The sequence below is a fragment of the Talpa europaea genome (genome assembly GCF_964194135.1).
Source record: "Talpa europaea genome assembly, chromosome: 9".
NCBI classification, from domain to species: Eukaryota; Metazoa; Chordata; class Mammalia; order Eulipotyphla; family Talpidae; genus Talpa; species Talpa europaea.
The window spans coordinates 4,503,065-4,514,081 of NC_140076.1; positions in this window are offsets into that span (position 1 = coordinate 4,503,065).

Below are 11,017 nucleotides of genomic sequence, written 5' to 3' on the forward strand. Positions count from 1 at the left end.
TGCACTACAACAGGTAACAAGTGGGGAGAGACCTGCAGTTGCTCTGCAGAGGCCCCTCAATATGTGAAATTCCATGTGTGATCCATCCAGATGGCCCCCCGGTTGACCAAAGTGGGGCCTTCAGGAGTGGGGGTCGCTAGGAACCCACACAGATGGCCCTTGTCCTGTGGGGCCGCTGGGCAACTGGCATGGAAACAGCCAGGATGCTCACTGGGAACAGCTCCTGCCTCAGGGCCACCCCCCACAGCCTTGTGCTCACCCTGTCCCAGGTGAGAACCCCTCTGATCGGGTCCTTTGGGGGAAGGTTCCCGCAGCATTAAAGTCAAATCCACTGGCCCTGATTCAGAACAGCCTAAGGGCAAGCAGCGTGTGTGGCCCTCCTCCACCTCAACCCCCTCCCCCCCACACACCCGCCAGCCGACCTGAGGACCCAAGACGGGCACAGAGGCCCAGGTAGGCTGGGAAGGGGCACCTGGGGCACCCGAGGGCCTCGGTGCGTCCTCCTCTCTGTGGCACGACTGCCTTGCAGGGCCCCTCTTGCACATGGCACCCTTGGGCGTGTCACACAAACCAAAGGGCTCCGGGACAGGCCCGAAACACTGAGAGCCAGCTCCCCAGGACCTGCCTGCTGGGTGGGAGGTGGGGAGCAAGGGCTCCCTCCATCCGGCCGCTGCCCAGCTGTTCTCTGCACAGCAGTGGTTCTCAGTTGGGGGAGTTTGGCAAGGTCTCGAGACATTTTTGATTGATTGGGCTGGGAGGATGCTGCTGGCTAGGATTAGGGGTCACAGCACAGGCCAGGCCACATGACAAGACACTATCTGGTCTGTGTGCATAGCACTGGGTGGCAGAGCCTGCTCGGCAGCCGCCTCAGTGGCCCCCTGCACCAGGCTCCCTCCTTCCACACCCCAGCCCTCTGCACCTGTCATTCCTCCTCCCTCTGTTTCTGCTGTGCCTCACTTTATCTGGGCTGCTCCGAGGCCCGGGAGGCACCCTGCCCCCTTCCTGCACTCACAGCTCTGCTGCCCTGACACGGCCCGGTCCGTGGGTCTGCAGATCTGCCTCCACCCCCAGCTGGGAAGCTCCCTGAAGGCCTGCACGCGGAACTTGAGACCCTCACAGGCCCAGGGAGCCCTGTTCTCAGACATACCAAAATGGAACACATCCCCTAACTCACAAGAGGAAAGGGAGCTTGAGAACCTTTTATTCCAGGTCTGATGATTTTGTGGACCTTTGAAAAGCTTATAGGTCCCAACTGGAAGAATCCAGATAGACAGGACGGTGCTTCTGCTCCACAATGGCTAAGTGCAGGGCTGGGTTCCAGAAGTCTTAGATTCCCTGGGGAACCAGAAGGAAGTCCCCCAGTCTTAGAATATCCTTGTCTCCGAGAAGCCAAGGCACGGGGGAACTGAAGGAGCCCATGTGTGTATTTATAACGTTCACATAGCCGGACTGGCGTAAAGTGTCTGTTTAGAATTTCTGCTTTAAGAAATGCATCCCTGTGGTTTGGGTCCGATGGGTAGAAAGCGTTACCCAGCTCTCACTGACTCTTCCCGTCCTGAATTGGGTGAAACTCACCTTTTTGCAGCTAAGAGGGAGCACCTGGCAGGCTCTTGCTGTTCAGCTGGGAACAATGCAAACAGGAAGGGACCCTGGGGCCGAGGCAGCTTCCGCACAGCTCTGCCAGGGACTCCCGGCCTGGCTGAGTCCTCAGGCCCCAAAGCGTGACCTAGCAACACATAGGTGGTGGCTCTCTCGCCACACAGTAGGGGGACAAGGACAGAGGAAAGAAAGACATCTTTTGACCTAATTTATAAAAAGGGACTCCTTTTTTCTTCCCTGGGAACAGCTGGAACCCTGAAAGCTGGCCAGGCCCCCGCCTGAGAGCTGAAGTCAGGAACCAGAGCCTACAAAATCCGCTCCGGATCTTCCTCGACTCAGGGTGACTCGTGACCTTCGGCCTCTGGCAGGTTCTCAGTGGGTGGGTAAGCAGGCTCTGGAGCCTGTTCTATTTATAAGCCAATGTGAGGGCTGGAATCCTCAGCTCTCAGGTGGTGCAAGCCCCGCCCCCTCCCCCAGGGCCGGGTCTTCCAGGCTGGACTGAGCGCCTGGCAGTGTCAGGAGCCCACCTGTGTAAGCTGGTGGCAAAAAGACCCTTTTTCTCTCCTGTGACCTAGATCCATGCTAGAAATGCCCCAGCAGGTGGGCCCCCACACCCCTGCAGGAAAGCTCAATTTGCATTTCTGGTCTGTCTTTGGAAGTCAGCTCTAGGTTGGAAAGAGCAATTCCTAACCTAATAATCCTGGGAAGGAGCCAGGCCAGGAGATCTCACAGTCTGGGGGTCACCTCCAGGGGCCAGGTGGAAGGTGTGAGTCAGGGAAGCCCCATCAATTCTGCTACCCAGTTATGTCCACTTTTAAGGAGTCACTGTTCAAATTTTTAATTAGGGCCTACCTGGTGGCACAGCAAGCTAAGCAGAGCACCGTGAAGCTATCCGCGGCCTCTACAGCATGAGTTCGATCCCCGGCCGGACAGGGAGCTGCCCACATGGCGCAGCAGACCTCTCCTGTCTCGCCCACTGCTCCCTTCAGCAGTGTTTTTGGTCAATCTGCCTGTTCTGTTCCCCACTCTGTCTCTGGTGGATCCTCTCACACTCCCACACCTCTGGCCTCTACCCCAGTTCTTGTATGCATAAATAAATAAATATTTTTTAAAAAATAAAATAAATTTTTAATTAAACTTGGAAATTTAAACGTTATTTTGAAGAGGAAGGGGAGAGCCCGGCCCAACAGGAGTGGTGCAGGTCCCTTCTCTCAGTCATGTGGGCAAGCCTGGTTCACAGGCAGGCCCAGGCGTGGCCCAGCCAGCCCGCTCAGGGCCCTGGCAAAAATCGCAGCCTGCACCAGCTCTTCTCGCTGTGCCCCACTCTCTGCCCACCACCTCCCTCCTTAAAGTCCCCTGTAGCTGCTTCACTGCACCCCCTCAGAAGTCCAGACGCAGGCTCAGGCCTCCTACTCCTGCCCCCAGCTGCCGGCAATTTCTGGGCCTCAGAACCCACTGCTCCACTCCCCAGCTCTGGGCCCCGCCAAGAGGCCCCAGGCATGGCCTCCTGGAGGAGATTTTCTCCTAAAAGCTCTTAGAAAAGTTGTAGGGTTATTGCCTCTTCTTTCCTACAGGCTCTTAGCATACAGGTACGTGCTAATTTGCATAAAAACACAGGTATGTCTGTCTGCCTCGCAAACATGCATACCATCACTCCAAATTGCCAAGATCGTTGCACACCCACACATCACATCGGCCACGCGGCTTGCTTGTCTGGATAACTGCCGCCCCGCGGCCTGCGGCCTCCCCTGTCCCTTCCCTCCAGCTGCCTCCCAGAAAAAATAATCCAAGAAAAAGGAAACCTCCCCCGAACGGGCCGCTGAAGACTTGGTTTCCTTCCTCCCTATATGTTGAACAAGCTGATAATCAAAATCAAAAATATTTTAAACAAAGACTACTCCCGAACGGACCGTGCGCTGACTCCAGTAACTGTGGAGGAAGGCGGAAGCCCCGGTCACGGAGCCTGCCAGGGGTGAGCACAAGGACCCCAGCGGCTGGTGCTCAGGGGCGGGGGAGCTGCCCGGAAAAGGCAGCACCTGGTACAGCTGGGCCCCACCCAGTCGCCTGGAGGGTCTGCCCAGGAGAGAAGCGGACGGGAGGCCCTGTTCCCGCATCCCCATTCCCGAAGGGTGTGGGTACAAGCACCCAGACTGGGCACACCCCGATGATCCAGTTCAGGAGCCAAATTCCCATCATCCATTTGTAATGACATCCCCCGGTCCCAAAGCCACGAAACCATTAGTCACCAAGCCACGGAAAGAAGCAGAAGCTTCCGGCAAAACTGACCTGTTAGCAGAAAGAGTCCTGGTTTTACAGGCCAGCTACTCCCCAGGCTGTCACATGTCACGCAGTGAAACCCAGGAGTCTTTTCACAAGCCGGTATCCACAGAACAGGCAGGTTTCTCTCTTGCAAAGACTCTCAGTGGGGAGACGAGGCGGTCATGACACGTCGGTGTGGTGGCGCTCCCGAGGAGCCCCAGAGACCTGAGCTCCCCTGCAAGTTTACTGGGAGCACATAACTGTTAAACCAGAGGCAGGCACATGGGAATGCCAGGTCTTACCTGCTTCTAGAAAAGCCGTGTAAGTCTGCTAGAAACATACTGTCACAAAAACCTCCAAGTCCCCTGAAGCTGCCGACTCACTGCCACCCTGGTCTCCTCTGCGGGATGGGCACCCGTGCCGAGGGCACTGCCTTGGCACTCGAATCACGGAAGGTAAGCACAGATATCATGCCCTCTGCTGAGCGCCTCCTAGCCTATTCCCCAAACCGCCACGCCCCCTCCGCCCACACACACACACTTGACCACAGGCCCATGCAGGGCTCGGCTCCGGCTGCGGCTCCTTCCCTGCTCCGGTCCAGCAGGGCTCACCGGCTTCTCTATCACATTCACATTTTTAGGGCCCAGGACCATTGCCTTTAGGCTGCCCCACCGTCTGTCCAGTTGTTCCTTAAACATCTGGGCACAAGCAACTACTAGCACGTGTGCACGAAGGGCCGCCGTCAGGCACAGGGGAAGCGCGTCTCTGGGCTGGGAACGCAGCAGGGGGAGGAAGACGGAGTTCGCCACAGCCTGCTGGGCGCGGTACCATGTCCCTGACCCACTCAAAAACAGGGCTGACTTTTTTTCTTCCCTCTAAGGCAGTGGGAGGGGGTCAGAAGAGGAGAATAAAGAGAAACGCTTTATCTGGGTGGTTGGGACAGTCCCGCGCAGGGCCTGCTGCTGAGCACTCAAGCTCCAACCTCCCTGTCCACCGGCCTGGGACACCTTCTCTTCCAGGGAGCTAGGAAGGGAGAGTGGACACGGACCCACGGACCCCCAGAGAGTCGGAGGTGGGGTGGGGGGTACGGAGGCCCTAGGCCCGAAGGAGGAAGGAGCACAGGGCGGGCTCCACTCCCACCCCACCGGAAGGCCACTCTGTGCAGGAAGGCAGAGCTGGGGCCCTGGACGGATGCCCCCACTTCTGTGGCTTACACTTCTGTGAGGCCCACCATGTCCTCTGAAAAATCACAGCACCCGGTCTCCCCACAACTCCAGGGAGCAGCCGGGAGGACGCTGTGTGCCTGCAAGGTCAGTCCCTGGGCAGCGGGGGCAGCGAGACCCTCTGCCACAGCCGGGAAGCCACGTGCCCAGCACCCGGGCCTGAGGTCACAGTCCACCTGTCACCGACCCTGGCAGTTTCCCTGTCACCTTTTGCTCCCTCCTTTGTAAACAAGACCGGATCATTCAGGGACTCAGAGCTACCACTTTAAAATCCCCAGGTCACTTGGCCACACTCACAGCTCCACTATTTAAGTCAGGCCCCCCACCCCCACCCCCCCCATAAGAAACAATTAATTACAAGTGGAAAGTCATTTTCAAGTCCTCTACCTGGAGAGGGCAGGAGAAATCGATGGGGCCCAGAGCAGGTTTTAGTTCATGTTCCTGTCGTAAAAGAACATTCTGCAAAGACTCTGGTCAGGATGGGTCTGCAGGAGCCGGGTGGCCTGGGGCGGGAGCTGAGAGGCCACGGCTGGGCAGGGAGGATAAGGCTGACGCAGCTCCTTGGAGACCTGATGACTTCACAGGAAGAGCAGGGCGGGGGTCCACACTGTGAGAGGTACCTGAATCCCCGCGGGACCCTGACCCCCCCAGGAAGCCCCACTTGCAGGGTCCAGGACTGCGAAGGACAAGGTGGCGACTCCATCTGTCTCGGGGTGTCATTCAGCTCCGCGACACAGACCACAGGATTCCAGCAGCAGGAACCATGCGGGCTGGATACTCAGGAGACACCCAACCTGAACAAAACCTTAACTGGAGCTGGTCTCCACAGCCTCCCGCCCGCTCTCCGCGCGGGAGAGGATGTGGAAGTGGGTCACGCTCTCCCGGCTGAGCTGGTGTCGCTGTGGGCTCCAGCCACACTTGAGGAACTCCGGGGACACCGTGTGACCCGCTCTCCTTGCTGAGCCAGCCATTCCCTCCTGATCAGACACTGGCTCTGCGCAGCCCTGGCCGGAGGGGCAGCTGACTAGCACCAAGAAGCCAGAGCCGAGACACCAGCAACACCCCACTGCCCCGCTGCCGCCTCTCTCTGCGAATGTGGCAGCAGCAGCCAGTCCTTTGCCCTCCGAGCCAGCCTGGTGGAGGCAGGGAGGGAGGACTAAGAACACCGTGTGCTTTCCCACGGGCCTGCAGGATCCCGGGCCCGGGGTGCTGGGCCGACTTGGGGAATAACGGGTTCTCCGCCTCCCTCCTCGGCACATACTGACCCAGAAAGGGCTTGGACACAGACATCCACGGGCATCGCTCCTCCGGGATCCCTGTGGGCAGCTGGGGAGCATGGGCAGCCACCCACAGCCTGCCCGCCCCGTACGCCCCATCTCCACAGCAGAGGGCTGGGATACAGGGGAACTGCAGGAAGGCATGGTCTGGGGCCCCGATATAAGGGGCCAGATAAGTGTCATGACCTCAGAAGTTTCTGGGCGACCCCACTGCCATCACCCCTGGTGGGACCTCAAGTACAAAGGGTTAAGGCTCCGCGGAAGGAGGAAACCAGCAGGGCCGAGCCCTCACCGTGGCTGAAGGTGACACCAAGGGTCGTCTGTGTTTCTCGTAGACACACTCAGGGACTCTTCCCTGCTCCTCCAGGAAGCCAAGCACAGCCCCCGGGGCAGGCCCCCAGGAGCCCACCTGCACCACTGGAGATGATCCCGACTCTCCTCCTGAGAGAGCAAAACACTCACTGCACGACCCCAGCCAGAGCTGACCCCAGCCAGACAATACAGCTCTTGGCCCCGGCCTGGAAGCTTTGCACAGGCAAGGACTATTTTTACCCCGCTCACCACGGTATTCCCAGTGCCTACTATGGGGTGCAGATTCTAATAAAAACTCAGTAAATATTTACTAATCGAATCAATGAATCACTGGAAGGAAGCGAGGGAAGGAGGGGCCCATGGAAGCCAGCCGTCACTCCTCGGGACTTGGTTCTGAGCTGCAGCGGAAAGGCATCCCGCCAGAATTAGGAAGCAAGCCCTTCAGGCTCGGGTCAGCGCCTCAGCTGTGTTAGGCTGCGCAGTGCACACCCCTGCTCACAGAAGCTCCGTGCAACACAGCTGGGGAAGGAGACACGTGTTTGTGACGCTCCATCTTTAAGCAAGTTCAAGAGGCAGACAGAGGGGGCCCAGCTGTGCCTTGCGGGAGGACACCTTCCCTCCTGGACTGTGGCCTTCCCCTTTAACAGGCTTCGTGGTGGATCGGGGCATAATAGGCCTTTAATAACCGAGTGTAACAGCAGTTGGTGCTCAGCGCCCTTTCATAAAAGAAGTTCAAAAGCACTTTGGCTCAAACATCATAATGCCCCTGGGAGCTATGCAGGTACAAGCATCATTATCCCCATTTACAGTTGGGGAAAGTAAGGCAAAGGGAGGTTAATTAGCTTGCCCAAGGTCAGATGAAACGGGGAGAGGGCACAGGATTCAAGCTCCTTGCAGCCAGCAAACACACCCCACTGTCACCCATGTTGGGCCTAAGGGTGATTTTACCCTCTCTCTGCTGTTTCTGCTGAGAGGCTGGATCTGATTTGGGGCTCGGAGCTCATGCCCCACAGCCATTCTGCCCAGGTTTAACTCCGGGCCGTTCCCGACTGGCCTGACCTCAAACAAGTTATCTAACTTTGTCAGGCTTTGACTTCTGAATATTAAACGGCCAAATGGTACGTATCTCAGAAACGATGGAGAGGATTAAATGAAATACAGTACGTAAAAACATCATTATCCATTTTATAAGCCAGCACATTTTGCTCGCCTAAGAAGAAAGCCAGGTACAGGAGGAAAAGCTTGCACCCCCACTGGTTTAGTTTTCACGAGGCTCCACAGACACAGGACTAAGCATTTCAGATTGTGCCAATGAACTGCCCCAGGACCTTGAAAGTGACTTGCACTCAAAAGTCCTAACTGGTTCCCACTAACTCATGTGGCCTCTCCAGGTTAGGAGAGCAAGTAACATCAGGGACAAAACTGACGAGGGGAGGCCCGAGCAGGGATTTGAGAGTCTAAAGAGGCCACGCTGGATTCCTGGCCAGCTGAACTCCTGGGCTTGAAGCACCATTTCTCTGGTTGTCTTGCTGAGCTTTCCAATTCCACTCAGCCCAAACCAGAGACAGGCAGTGCTTTCTGGGTACGCTGTATTCCTGATCAACTGATGGCACAGGAGGAGTTCAGGGGTGACAGTGTGACCTACCTGACCTTCTGCAGAGGGCCCAGCCATACTCAATCTCAGCTACAAAGACACCGACGCCTATGTGTGTGGGCAACCTTGACTCACAGCAGCAAGGCTTCAAGGTCACTTCAGAGTCACTGCCGAGATGGGTGGAGAGCAGAGAACAAGTACATGTATGGGGCGAGATGTTAAGATGCCAAGAGCTGGTAATGTTCACCCATTCAAATCAAGAAACACTTAAGGATGACTTCCCTTCTCGGGGAAAGCACCAACAGAATGTGCAGACACGCAGGCGCCCTCGGAACCCAGCCAGTGGCCCCCACGTCTCCTGAGTGCCCACCTAGGTCAGAGAATGAGGAACAAGATGGGCATAAACTCAACACCACTGGCCTCCAAAACCCTTCCCAGTACAAGGAAGGTAGACTCTGCTCTTCCTAGCACCCTGCTTTCTCCTAAACGGGCCCCTGGGGCGGGCCTGTGCAGTGACATCCCACTGTTTGAAAGTAGAGAGTGAAAACCAAACACTCCACAGTGGCCCCAGCCCCAGCCAACCACACTCACCACCTCCCAGTCCCGCTGGGCATCTTGCTCCCGCAGCCTGTCAGCCCGCAATCCAGGCCTCTGTTCAGAAGTCACCTCCTCAGAGCCAGCTAACCTCCTCCCAGCACACGCCATCATTTTGTGGTCCTATTTTATTGTCCCCGTATCTCTTCACCATTCTACGTCCTTCTGTCCACTTCTTGGCTAGTTGTCTCTTCTACTAGAACACAAGCCTCACTGGACCCTGGGTCTCGGCGGTCCTGCGCTTGGCTACATTCCCAGCTTCCAGTGTCTGGCACATGCTCAGGGAGTCGTGCAATTTACCAGATATTTACTGAGTGCCTATAAAGTTTAGACACCAGGAAATAACAGTAGACCCCCCAAAATTATAAAATCTCTGCCCTCAAGATACTTAAATTCTAGTGGGAGATAAGAACTATAAGTAAATAATGGTGACATAATAGTTACTTCTAAGTACCTAGCAGGTACTGTGATTTAACCCCCCTAACACCCCAACAGCTCCACAAAGGAATATTACAAATGGGGAAACTGAGGCACAGAGAGGTCAAGTTACTTGCTGAAGGTCACACAGCTTATCATGGTAGAACCAAGACCCAAACCCAAATAATCTTGGTGGGAAGTCCACATTCTGATTCACAGCCGCACTTCATATTTACTGAGTGTCAATTGACAACGTGGCCCGCAGGCTGGGCTGGAGGGCGACCACTAAGTTGTTCTCCCACCTATCGTGCAAACAGTCTCAATGTCTTTGGGTCACACCTTATGACAGTGGCAGGTCATTAATGCTTCTATTTTAATAATGCAGCCGGACAGGGTGGGGATGGAGGGTAAAGCTCAGTGTGTTCTGTCCTCCTCCACCTCTGGGTGGAAGCGAGGAAGGGCTGCCCCAAGCTGTGAGCTCGATAGGATAGAGGTGGCTGGGGTTACCCCTGTATTGCACCCTGGATGAGGAATCTGCCAGGACACATGGTTTGATGAAAAGACAGAGACAGGGTCAGAATTCCTGGGTTCCTGTTTTCAGGAGCCTGAGGCAAGTCAAGCAATACTTGCTGAGGTTACATTCTGTGCAGGGCACTGAGATGCTGTGTAGGTGCAGAGATGAAGCCTATAGAGAGCGTGGCCTCAGAGAGCCTGGCTTCATGCACGTACAGCTGGAGCTGAAATAGGCATGGGAAGTGGTGAGTGCCATGGGAAAACGTGCAAAAGGGCTACTCAGCCTCGGGGGCCTACCATAGAAGAGAGTGGTGGGCTACATAATCCCCAAGGTCCTCTAGCTCTGACATGTTCTTTTTTTTTTTTTTTTAAAGATTTATTTATGCATACAAGAACTGGGGTACAGGCCAGAGGTGTGGAGGGTGAGAGGATTCACCATTGGGGTGCAGAACAGGCAGATATACTGAAATACACTGCTGAGTAGAGCAGCGAGGAGACAAGAGAGGTCTGCTGCGCCATGTGGGTAGCTCCCTGGCTGGCCGAGGATCAAACTTGTGCTGCAGTGGCTGCAGAGAGCTTCATAGATTGTGTCTTAACCCCTTGCACCACCAGGGAGGCCCTCTGATGTGTTCTGATGCATGAATTTGCAGAGGCATAGAGATCAAGTTTTATTCTGGTTAATGGTTCAAGTTCACGGTCACTAAGTTGTTCTCCCACCTATCGTGCAAACAGTCTCAATGTCTTTGGGTCACACCTTATGACAGTGGCAGGTCATCAGTGCTTCTATTTAAATAATGCAGCTGGATGGGGTGGGGGTGGAGGGTGAAGCTCAGTGTGTTCTGTCCTCCACCTCTAACTGGATTTTAAACCCACAGATCCATCAAGGAGCGGGTGGCGACCTTTCTGTGAGCATGTTGTCATGGTGTGGAGACTGCTCCCCAACCCCCTTGTTCATGCCTGTATCCCTAGAGCACAGTTCCTGGCTCACAACAGATACTGAATGAAGTCTGCAGACCTACCCACGCATGGCCAGTCTACAAATGCTCTGCTGAGACATACCAGTCTCAGCCAGTGTTCCCCACTTTGGCTTTCAGCCTCTCCCGAGGGAGCTGATGGGTTCCACTGCTTCACTTCTATTGCTCCCACCCCAAGCCCTCAAGCCACCATCATTCTTGGTCAACAGCTGCAGTGGCATGTCTCCCAACTAGCTTCCACCTCTGCTCCTTATC